This window comes from Phascolarctos cinereus, unplaced genomic scaffold, assembly GCF_003287225.1.
Source record: "Phascolarctos cinereus isolate Bilbo 61053 unplaced genomic scaffold, phaCin_HiC Scaffold_4;HRSCAF=312, whole genome shotgun sequence".
NCBI lineage: Eukaryota > Metazoa > Chordata > Mammalia > Diprotodontia > Phascolarctidae > Phascolarctos > Phascolarctos cinereus.
This window is the reverse complement of record NW_027555847.1, coordinates 450,302,494-450,314,515: the sequence shown is the minus strand read 5'-3', so window position 1 is coordinate 450,314,515 and position 12,022 is coordinate 450,302,494.

Genomic DNA, 12,022 nt, shown 5'->3' with positions numbered 1-12,022 from the left:
CCAAGGGTGGTACAAACTCAGCTGAGCTCCTCTCTTGGAGTAATTTCCATGAGGTAAGTAGCCAGCCAGACACTTTCACCCCTCAATAAGGGGAAACCTTCAAAGTTACTGGGTCTGTCAACCACCCACCCCCCCACCTCACCGCCCCCCCACCCCAGTCATCTGGAGAAAAGAAAATGTCATGACAAAGATAGGTAGGAAGTCAAACAGTACAGAGATACTATATAATAATAAATGAGAAGCAAAAGGGTAGAAGATATGCAAGACTAACAGAAAGGTTGGGGATAAGCCTAGCTCCCAAATGGGGGGGAAAAAGAGACATAAAGAAAAAAATAACAATGAATAAATAAGCTAGGAAAGAAGACAAATGAAAAATATATGCATATGTACATATATATGTATATGTGGGTGTTACTTAAGTTATTAAAACTTAAAGCTGCACTACAACTTTTGAGACACCCTGTGTGAAGCAGTGATATAAAGTGGTCTGAAAATTCCAAATTTAAAAAAAAAAGGAAAACAATAAATTCTACAGGACTACCAGAAACAAAATGTTATACAATATCACGAAACCTTATAATTTTTTCAAAAGCTAAATGGGAATAGTAAAATAGGCAATAAGGATGAAAATTAAGCCTGAAATTAGGGTGAATATCAGAGCTCTTAGAAAAGAAATCAAAAAGACCAATAAAGGGATAGGTAATTTAGACCACATAATAGAGAATCCTTCCAAAACATTAGTGGCTCTGAAAATGAGAATGGCAGATTTGGAGCTCAAAATATATTTATGGAGGAAAATTTGGAAGAAAAGAATCAAAGGACAGGAGCATTAAAAAGTCACATGAGTTCAATAAAAGAAAAAGCTGCTGACATTGAGGACAAGATTTATTGAGATAATACGGTCATTACAGATCTGTAAAAAATAATGATGAATTGAAAAGACTCAGATATCTCCTTGCTTCCCACTCAGTTACACTAATTTTTGGACTTCTTTGACTTCTCCAACTGCATTAATTTAAATTCTTTTGCTTCTCCAACTACACTCATTTTGGATCTCTTTGCCTTCACTAAGTCCCACCAGGTACCTTTCTCCCTTCCCCTCAGCTCCCAATTTTTTGTTTATGTGTTATCTTTCTCTGTTTAGTAGTAAATCCTAAAGGGCAGGGACTGTCTTTCTTTTCCATATTTGTATCCCCAGCACTTAGCATAATGTCTGGCACATAATAAGCTCTGAATAAATAGTTTATTGACTGTAACTGTGAAAGGCCTGAATATTCTATTACAGGAAATAAGACACAAAGATCACTAAGAAGTGTTGAAAGCTAAGGGCAAAGTATTTATTGATAAACTCTCCAGATTTCTAACACAGAGAAATTAGAAATTTCAAACTTTAGTCACCAAGAAATGCAGTGATTGAAGTTCAGGATTTTGATGTCAAAAAAATATTGGCATTTGGCCATTAAGGAAAATCTATTTGAATAGCTTCAGACTACTCCTAACCTGCAAGAGATCAAAGAAAGGATTGGAATAAAACAGTGTGGAGAAGAAAGGAGAGTAAGCCATTATATGATATCCCATAGAACTAAGCAAAATAATCAATAAAAAAAAAATGGACTTTCAAGAAAAGGAAGGCACTTCAATTAATCCTTCAAATGAAAGCAGGCTTGAACAGGTTATTAGACATTCAAATACTTCAAATAAGAAATGTTCAAGATTAGTGAGTGTAACTAAACAATGAACTCATTTCTTTCATGTTTCCAGTATAAGTCAAGATTATCTTTTAAAGGAGAAATTCTACACTGATCAAAGACCAAAGTAGATGGCAGAGTGGATAGAGTGCTGGACCTGGAGTCGGGAAAATATGAGTTCAAATCTAGCTCCAGGTAAGTCTTCTAATCTCTGCCTCAGTCTCTTCATCTATAAAACATGGATAATAATAGCCTACCTTTAGAATTGTTGTGAGGATCAAATGAGTATAAAATATTTTGTAAATCTTAAAATATCATGTGCTTCCTAGCTATAATAATAATAAATCTGAACATGCCACTGGAAAAATTACATTTTAAAAACTAATGGCATATTCTGAATGGGAATATTAAAAACCTCACATATTTCTCAGTTTCAATAGTACTTTTACAAAAACTGCTCATGTGCTGGGTCACAAAGAAATTATAAATAAATGTAAAAAGACAGAAATATTAACCACATTTTTATACATCAAAATACAATAAAATAGTAATTTAAAGAGGCAGCAAGCAAAATATGCACATCTAAAGTATATTGACATTCAGAACAATAAATGGGTCAAAAAACAAATCATAAGAATAATCAATAACTATAGAAAAGAGAATGATAATAATGAATAAACAGCCAAAGTTTTGAAGATACAACTAAAGTATCCCTCAGAGGAAAAATCATATCTCCGAAAACACAGAGAATTAAACAGATTATGAAGTGGAAATCTACTTTTAAATAAAATAAATTGATAAATCAAAAACAAGAAGAAATCTTGAGAAATAGAACAATGGATAAAACTGAACATAAAGGTATTGACATGAACAACAAAATTAAAAACTGCTATAAAATCAATAAATCATTAGCTAACATGTTCAAGAAAAGAGAATAAAGTCAATGAAACAAAAATAAATAAAGTTAATTCACAACAGAGGAAAAAGAAAGAATTATTTAAAAAAACAATTGTGCAATTATATTCTTGTAAAACTGAGAACTTAATGAAAATGGATGATTACCTGCAAAAATGAAAAATAAGGAAAGAAGGAGGGCTAGCATTACCTAATCTCAAACAATATTAAAGAGTAATTAAACTATTTGGTACAAATTGAAAGAAAAAATATCAGAACAGGCCAGATAAGAAAACACTGACACAATCCATCATGACAATTGACCGTTCAGTAAAGATACACACACAAACTGTTGGGGGAAGAAATGCCTATTCAACAAGAATTGTTGGGAAAACTGCAGAGCAGTTTGTCAGAAAAGAGATTTAGACCAGAATTTCCTACCTACTACATTCCCCACCACAATGGGCTCCAAATGGAGATAAGATCTAAATATAAAAGGTCACTTTTTTTAAAGTAGAGGGACAACAGGACAATAGAAAGGTACCTTTCACTACTAAAAGAGAATTATTAGCCAAATAATAGATTTAAATTATCATAATATTCCAACGATATTAAATTAAAAGGACTTCATAATGACAAAATCAATGTAACTAGAATAAGAATAGGAACTGGATCTGTGATAACATTGGTATTGGGAACACCTGAAAAGAAACTCCTTCTACCAAAGGAGGTTGGGCCCTTCTCTTCAACCCATAGTGTTAAGAATTAGCTAGAGCGCTGGACACAGCTGCAGAATGTGGTATACACTGTCAAAAGCAGGTACTGTGACAATTGGGTTTGTTTAATTCTTTTTCCTTGTTATAAGGAAGGATTCAATTATGGAAATTTGGAAGGCAATCAGGAAAAGACTGTAGCATATAAAAATAAAAGGCACATATAACATTTTAAAACATAATTTTGAAAGAGTTGTATAACAAAAGATGGAAACTGGAAGCATAATGTATTAGAACATTTAGAGTCAGGAAACCTTGGTTCACATCCTGGCTCAGACATTTGCTAGATGTGTGATTCTAGATAAGTCACTTATATTTTCTGCACCTCACTTTCCTCATCCATAAAATGAAGATAAAAATTGTGACATTTATTTTATACAGTTATTATATGAAAAGTACACTGTAAGCCTTGAAGCACTATGTAAATGAAAGTTGTTATTGACACAAATTTGGGATTGCAAAATTTACTCTGAAGATTGTTATCATGACAATTAACGCCAGGACTTTCACACTAATCACATACCCACCACCACCTCAACTGACCCTTGTTGCAGGATGGAAAAGAAAATGGCATCTTATTAATCCTTCCATGAACTAGATAGTGAAGAATATATGACTACAATCAAGGAGCTGGCTGTCAGTTAATCTTTTTTCAAACCTCCCCTTTAATGAATAGTTAGCAACAAACAAAATAGTAAGCCAAATATTAGCCCTGTATTTCCAGCACGTGCATTGTTTGTCAGAATCTCCTAGAGTTTCTGATTGCTTATATGACTTGGAATTTTTTTTTCAGGGTATCAGAAACATTTAATGTAGTTGATAATATAAAGCCCATTAACACCTAACCACAAAGAAAACAATTCATTCCCTTAATTGTCTAGGAATATAAAATAGAAGGTTTCTAAGTATACACACTGTAACCAAGTCCTAGGCTAGAAATCAAAAGTATTTGGTATACTTATAGTAGAATTTCCATGTACTGGACTCTACATGTATCAAAAATTTAAAACTAGAAAAGACCTAAGAAGTCATCAGATCTAACCCCCTCATTTTACAGATGAGGAAACTGAATCCCAGAGAGGTTAAGTGACTTGCCCTAGATCACACAGGTAATATGTGGCAGAGCTGGGATTTGAACCCAAGTCCTTTAAATCAGCATTCTTACCGATGAATTGTACTGTCTCCTCTAAGCTGCTGATTGGTTCTCACAAAATCTCTGAGCTGGGAGGGGCTTCCTAGTTCATTGAGACCAAGCTAGAGCTTAACAAACAGCTCCTCTACAGTATTCCCTGTTGCCAGCAATCAAGCAGGGCACCATATGGGAGAGTGCAAAATAAAGAAAGACATGGGTCAGGTGGGTCAGTGAAGAACTGAGCCAGTTTACTCATCTGAGGGTACAGCATATATAGAAAAAACCTAACCTAACTTCAAAGAGTCCTCTCCGTGAGACACTCCCCAAACATCTGCCGTGTACGTGACAACAAATATTGCCTTGTTATCAGGGTTACCACAGATTGGACAGTATACTCCAAGGCCTTCCCTGCTGCCCTGGCACCACCTGCATAGAGGAGTGGTGTATAAATCTAAGGGTTCAAAGAGTAGGGAGGGATGCTTCAGGACCTCCCTTGCATGGGAGATCAGAGAGCCACCTTCCTAAAGATTAAACCTTAGGGGTCAAGACTGGGCAAGAGTCAAGTTCTGTCCTGGATCTTCAACCTGGAACGGACTCTTTAGGTCTGACCCTCAACAATTCCCCACAAATCCAGCTTCCACCTGAAGACTGCCAGTGATAGCAGCCTACTGCCAAGTCTTGTCCCTTTTCCTTATGACAGCCTTCCAAAGACTTTGATAGCTTTTATGTGCCCTCACCCTAGGTAATAATAATAATAGCTAATATTTCCATAGCATTTCACAAATATTACCTCATTTGATCCTCACAACAACCTGAGAGGTAGCTGGCATTATTATTCCCATTTTACATCAATATGTTTGCAGCAGGATTTAAACTGAGGGGTTTTTTTTACTCCAATTCCAGCACTCTATACATGCATTATACTATCTAGCTGCATTTCTCTATCTTAGACACCCCCCAAGTCTTTTAGGTGATCTTCATGTAGCATGACCTCAAGTCTCTTTTCCTCCCCATCCACATCCTCCACTTTTGACCATATTACAGAGAGAATTCCTGCTCAGATGCAAGTGGAACTAAAAGAGGTAAGAGGTCTCTCAGAACTTTGAGAATGTGTGACTGATCAGTTTTATGGGAACTTTGTTACAGGTTTCCATTCTCATTATGCACCAGATATGTGGCTCAGGGGGTCGATTAAACTAATCAGAAAGGTGCCACCAGCTTTCCAGTAATCAAACCTACCATTTTTTCACGAACTCAGTGTGCTCTCCTATGAACTTCTTGCTTATCTTGGGTTTTGAAGCCATTCTAACATTATATTTTTGCTCTATTCTTTGATCAAAGACTAAAGTAAGTGCCAGATAGATCTGCTGTCTCTCTGCCCACCATGGTCATCATCTCTGCCAGTCCAAAAAGTGCAATCTCTCTTCTTCGATTTTCCTCTCATCCCCAACACAGTGATATGTGTCTGTCATCCCTAGCAAGTCTCCTCTTCTTCAGGTAAAATATCTCTAATTACTTCAGCCTCCCTCTGCATGGCATAGTCCGGAAGCTCCTCACCATGCTGCTGCCTTCTTTTCTGTGCCCTTCAGTATATCCAAGTATTCCCTAAAACATGACACTCACAGGTGAACATACTACACCAGATAGGATAGGTCCAACTAGGGCTGAGTAGAGTGCCTGAAGGCTAATGAACCTTTAAATTGTCTGGATTCTATATCACATTATCCTATAAGGTGAACGAGCCTGGCAGAGTGGAAACAATCCCTAGTCTTGGAGTTAGGGGGCCTGAACTCCAGACCTGGACTCATCATACCAGCTAGGTGACTTTGGGTAAGTCACTTACTTCCCTATTCTGAACCTCAGGTTCCTCATCTGCATAATGAGATTAATTATACTTGTCTGTGAATTCAATGACAGGGGGTAATAGCTAATATTTGTATAATTTTATATATTTTATTGTTCGGGTTACCCTCACACAACTATATATTCCAGCCAAATTGGGCTCGTGTTCTTCCTTTTATGTAATATTCTATCTCTAGCCAAATTGTCCCCCCTGCTTGGAATACTTCTCCTCTTTCCCCCTTCCCCCCTTCAGAATCTCAGTCTACCTTCAAAAGCTTAGTTCAGCTACCACTTCCTTAAAGACACTTTTCCTAATCCACTCCCAGTTACAAGTATTCTTCTCCCCCAATTCATTTGCCTTAATTTTGCATTCATTTACCTATGTTTATATTTTATCTATAAATTCCTTGAGGTCAGGGACCAATTTTTTTTGTCTGTATTTCTACTTTGTTTGCCTAATAAATGCTTATCAAATAAATGATTAAATGAAAGTTCATGAGTCAATATTTTATGGTACATTGATGCAGAATTCATCTTATCCCATACATTCTCATCCTTTGTGACTCTTTATAATAACAGTGCCTACCTCACAGCAGTATTAAATGAAATAATATTTGTAAAATGCTTAGATACTATATAAATGCTTATTCCCTTCCTGTCCAAGATATATCTGCTGATGGAACAATTGATGAATTTTCCATTCAATTATATCTTCCAGTTTGTACAGTAGTCATTCCTCATTAACTTATTTTTTTGTTTGGATGCTTAGGCTAAACTTTTTTGAGTGATTATGGATCTTACTTAAGAGGATCTGCCATTTTCTCAGACTTTAATCAGTAAGCACAACATAGTTCACAAAAAGGAGCATCCATAAGACCCATATAAGATTAGTTATTTTCAAGTAACAGCTGACATTTATATAGTGCTTTCAAAATTTACTCACACCTTTATTATTATCATACCTACTTTACAGATCAGGAAACCTGGTCATATAAGTATCTGAGATTTGAATTTGAGTCTTCCTGATCTGACGCTCCGTCTGCTACACCAAGTTGTGGCTTCCTGTGTATTTGAAAGAGGGGTTAGACTAACCTACTTATCCTCAGAGGGCAGAATTAAAAGCAATGGGTAGAAGTTATAGAGTGGAATGGGTTCCTCTGGAGCCCTAGTGGCTAGAGCCAGCTCCCACCAGCTTGTGAGGATGATTATTAAACTTTCTTTTTTATGATTATTAAATTTTCAATGTGAGCATTTATATATATGTGTGTGTGTGTGTGTGTGTGTGTGTGTGTGTGTGTGTGTATATATATATATATATATATATATATATAAAATTTTTAAAATTAGCTACAAAGCAGGGCTTAATTTATTGTTTTGTTAATTACCTAGACTTAAGAAAGAGCAAATAATACAGACTAAACTTTAAAATGTGTGTGCATATATTTTTTTTCTGTCCCGGGAGAATCAGGTTGCTGAACATCTACTAGCACACACCCTTTTATCACCCTAACAATACTGCTTACGCTCATAAGAAGTACAATAGAAGGCTCAGGGAATGAAGTCATCACCAGACTGGAGGCCTTGTGACTGGAGGCTAAAAATAATAATAATAATAACTGGCAATCATGTAGTGCTAAAAATTTTTTATTTGGGCCTCACAACACTTCTGCCCACAAGTCTTCAAGAAAGTCCTCAATGACTACACACCCATAAAATATTGAATCAATCTAGAATAAATTGTTCAGATCTTGAACTAGATGACTTCTGAGGTCCCTTCCAACTCTGAGATTCTGTAACTATTTAACAGAAATCTAAAAGTGATCCAATGAACTAATAACTAACTTAGTCAAAAAACATTAACCACCTACTATGTGCCAGGCACTGTGCTAAGGACTGGGGAGACAAAGAAAGGCAAAAAACAATCCTGCTCTCCAAGAGCTCAGATTATAGTGAGGGAGACGGCATACAAACAACCACATACAAACAAGCCACATACAAGATAAATAGGAAATGATCAACAGAAAATTCACTAGAGTTAAGAAAAAATCCCATAAAAGGTGGGATTTTAATAAGGACTTGAAAGAAGGTGGGGAAGCCAAGCCATGTCCTTAGGATTTATTTGTGTTGAATCTCTATACATTTCTGTTAGGCTTCCAACAGAGGAAAAATACAAAGAGGACAGCGCTAGAATGGATTTTTATTTCTGTGTAAATTCAAAGTTAATGGTTTTAATCTTCTGAAAAGCCAAAAGAATGGGAGTGAGTCATGTTTAAAGCAGGAAGGGGCTATGTTTGTTTCTAAGATGTTTCCCCATCTTACAATTATTTTCGACTCATTTGTTTTACAAGTTCAACTTTAGAGAACATGTTAGATGATACTCACCTAATAGTTAATTCTGTGTAATTTTCTATTTGACTTAGTTAGCAAGAGGCATCATGGTGTAGTGAAAGGGGTTTGGAGTAAGAGGACCAGGACTCAAATCCTAGCTCTGTCACTTATTGGCAGTATGACTTTGTGAAAGTCACTAAATATCTCTGGGCCTCAGTTTCTTCATCTGTAAAATGGAATTGGACTAAATGATCTATGAGATTCCTTCTTACTCTTAAGACAATAATACTATGCCTATAGGATGAAAAGGGCCTGAATATCGCCCCAAACCCCCTGCATATACCTTCAGTATCACTTAAACCTCTTTAGATAAGTATTTCTATAGCAGCAAGCATTATGGTATCTAGCATAGGCACAAGAAACTGAGACCCCTCAACATTCTCTGTCCCTTTCTTCTTGAAGTAAACATCTGTGCAGATGTTCCCTCTGTTTCTTCTCTGTTTTTACTGTGTAGCCTAATACTTTTGATTCTTTTTCCTTTCATTCTTGGTTTGTATTGGAAAGATCAGAATTTAAATGTCAACTCGACAGTTTGTCATATTACATTACCCATATGTTAATCGGGGAAAAGGAGGGGAGAATGGGAGAGGAAGGCGTTTGTGTGTGTTTGGGGAAGGGGAGCCTGATTATATACAGTTCTGTTTCAAATGAACCTTGAGGTCTTCAGGACCTACTGTGAAGTCACTATAGTCCACCAGGGGGCAACCTAGGATTATATGTGTCTCAAACATTTTCTTACAAATAACCACTTGTTAGGTGCTAGTCCTGCTTGATGATTCCAGGATGGAAAAAAAAGAGATATAATATGCTATTCATTGATTTTACATAACTAATAAAGCACATAATCCTTTAAGTTGAGAAATAGCATGGTACTATAACTGGATTAAGAGCCCAAAAAGGAAAAGGGGGGGGGGAATGAAGCTTCATATTCATAATACTATAATTATCCTTACCTAACAGAGAACTAACTTCTACTTCTTTATTATTTATAATTTTCATTACCCAGATGTAGTTCTCAGCAGGTATTAATATTTAGTAAGGAGAAGTTTTCTGGTTTCCATTCTGTGCTGAGATTAAAGCTGCTCAACACTTCCATCTAATTCATCTTTAATATTTAACAAAGCCTAGTTTAGGCTCAGAATACCTCAGACTTAGATTAGAAGCAATTACCATTTTTAACTGACTAGCAAGAAAATCAAGGCAGAACACAGTAGTGAAGAGTTTTTCCAGCAATGGCTCTTCTGGTCAGTGACAGAACTGGAAATGCCCATAGTCATTTGATCCCCTGTGCTTTGCGTATCTGAGCTTCCTCCCACTTGTTGCCAGGCTATTAGCCTGACTAAGCACTGCCGCTTTACCATCTCTTGGCACTAATCTATGACCATGTCCTCTTAGGGGCTTGTAATTTGAGGTAGCTAAAAATTTGGTTCTTGTCAGAGCAGATCAAAATATGTAAAATATGGCTTCCTCCTAACAATTATTGACGTGGCATGAAGAAGATTGTTTACCCAGGAATCACATGATTGGAGGTGGAAAAGACCTCACTGGCTATGTGGCCCAACTCATACAAGAAAAATTAGCCCATCTGCAACATACCTGACGAGAGGTTGTCCAGCCTCCGTAAAGGAGAGTCTAGAATCTTCTGCCCATTCCACTTAGGGTTCAAGTCAAGTCAACAAGCACTTTTAAGTGCCTAGAGTTAAGAAATCTTTCCTGATGACAAGCCTAAATTTACAACTTCCACCCACCAGTCCTGGTTCTGCCCTCTGGGATCAAGTTGAACCATTTTAATGACTCATCCAGGTAACAGCCCTTTATATATTTGAAGACACTTATTATGTCCCTTAGAAGTCTTTTCTCTGGCTAACCTTCCTCCCCCCTCCCCCAAATACCCACAGGTGCTTGCTGGGACTATGCTTAATTCTTTCTCTTTGTTATAAGGAAGGAATAGGGTAGCTGAGAAGGAAGATATCAAGAAATGTCTGTGATATAAAAAAGGCATTAAAAAAGCTTAAAAATTTTATTCAATAAACATTTATCAAGCACCTATTACATACAAGGTACTGTGCCAGGCACTGAGAATACAAAGTAAGACTGGCATAATGGATCTCAGAGTGTGGGGCTCAGAGTTATGACCCCTTACTAGTTGTGGGACCATAGGCAAGTCCTTTAATTTCTGAATTTCAGTTTTCTCATCTATAAAATAGGGATAATAATATTTGTACTACTTATCTGTTCACTCATCTTTTTCTATAATCTTGTCAGGAAGTAAAGTCAAACTCATTAGCCTATAATCTGCAGCTTCCAATCTTTTCCCTTTTTTGAAAATCATTAATTTTACTCTTCTCCAATGCTGCAGTAACTCTTCTATTCTTCATAATCTTTCAAAACTTGCTGGCCCTGGCTCAGCAACCAGAGGTTCCAGCAGTTAATAGGCAGCATAGAACTCCTGTGGGCAGCTAGGCAGCAAAGTGGATAGAGTGCTGGGCCTAAAGTCAGGAAGACCCATCTTCATGAGTTCAAATCTGGTCTCAGACACTCCCTAGCTCTGTGACCCTGGGCAAGTCATTTAACCCTATTTGCCTCAGTTTCCTTATCTGTAAAATGAGTCGGAGAAGGAAATGGCAAACTACTCCAGTATGTTTGCCAAGAAAATCCCAAATGGAGTCACAAAGTGTAGGACATAACTGAATAACAACAACAAAGTAGAGATATTGACCAATCTGTCTACATGCTGAAGAACAGAGGTCTATAACCATAGTTTCAGAGGACTCATGATGAAACATGCTATCCACTTCCTGACTGAGAAGCAATAGATCAAGTCCAGATCGTATATTTTTTAGACATAGTTAATGCAGGAATTTGTTTTGCTTGGCTATGCATATTTGTTAGAAAGGCTTTTTTTTTCTTTTTCAATGGGGGAGGAAAGAATAGAGATTTTGGTTAATTGGAAAAAATTGAATTTAATTTTTAAAAATGAATAGAAGTCTAGAGCTCCAGAAATTCTTGCATTTATATTCATCATGACTGAGATTTGGGAAAAGTGAAATGAGAGTTGGCAACTTAGTAGAAAATCATTTTACTTTTTATAAAACCTACCTGTACTCATTCCCTAGAAATAGTTAGCCCAACTAAGGTATTTGTTAAATACCTGCTATGTGCTCAGGGCTATGTGCTTAGCAGAGTGGCTAAGCACAGTGTGGGAGACTCAAAAGCCCAAGAAAGTTCCTCCCCTAAAGGATTGTAGTTTCCTTAGAGAGACTAAACAAAGTCAGGAAATGATTAATGAATAATACAAAGCAATG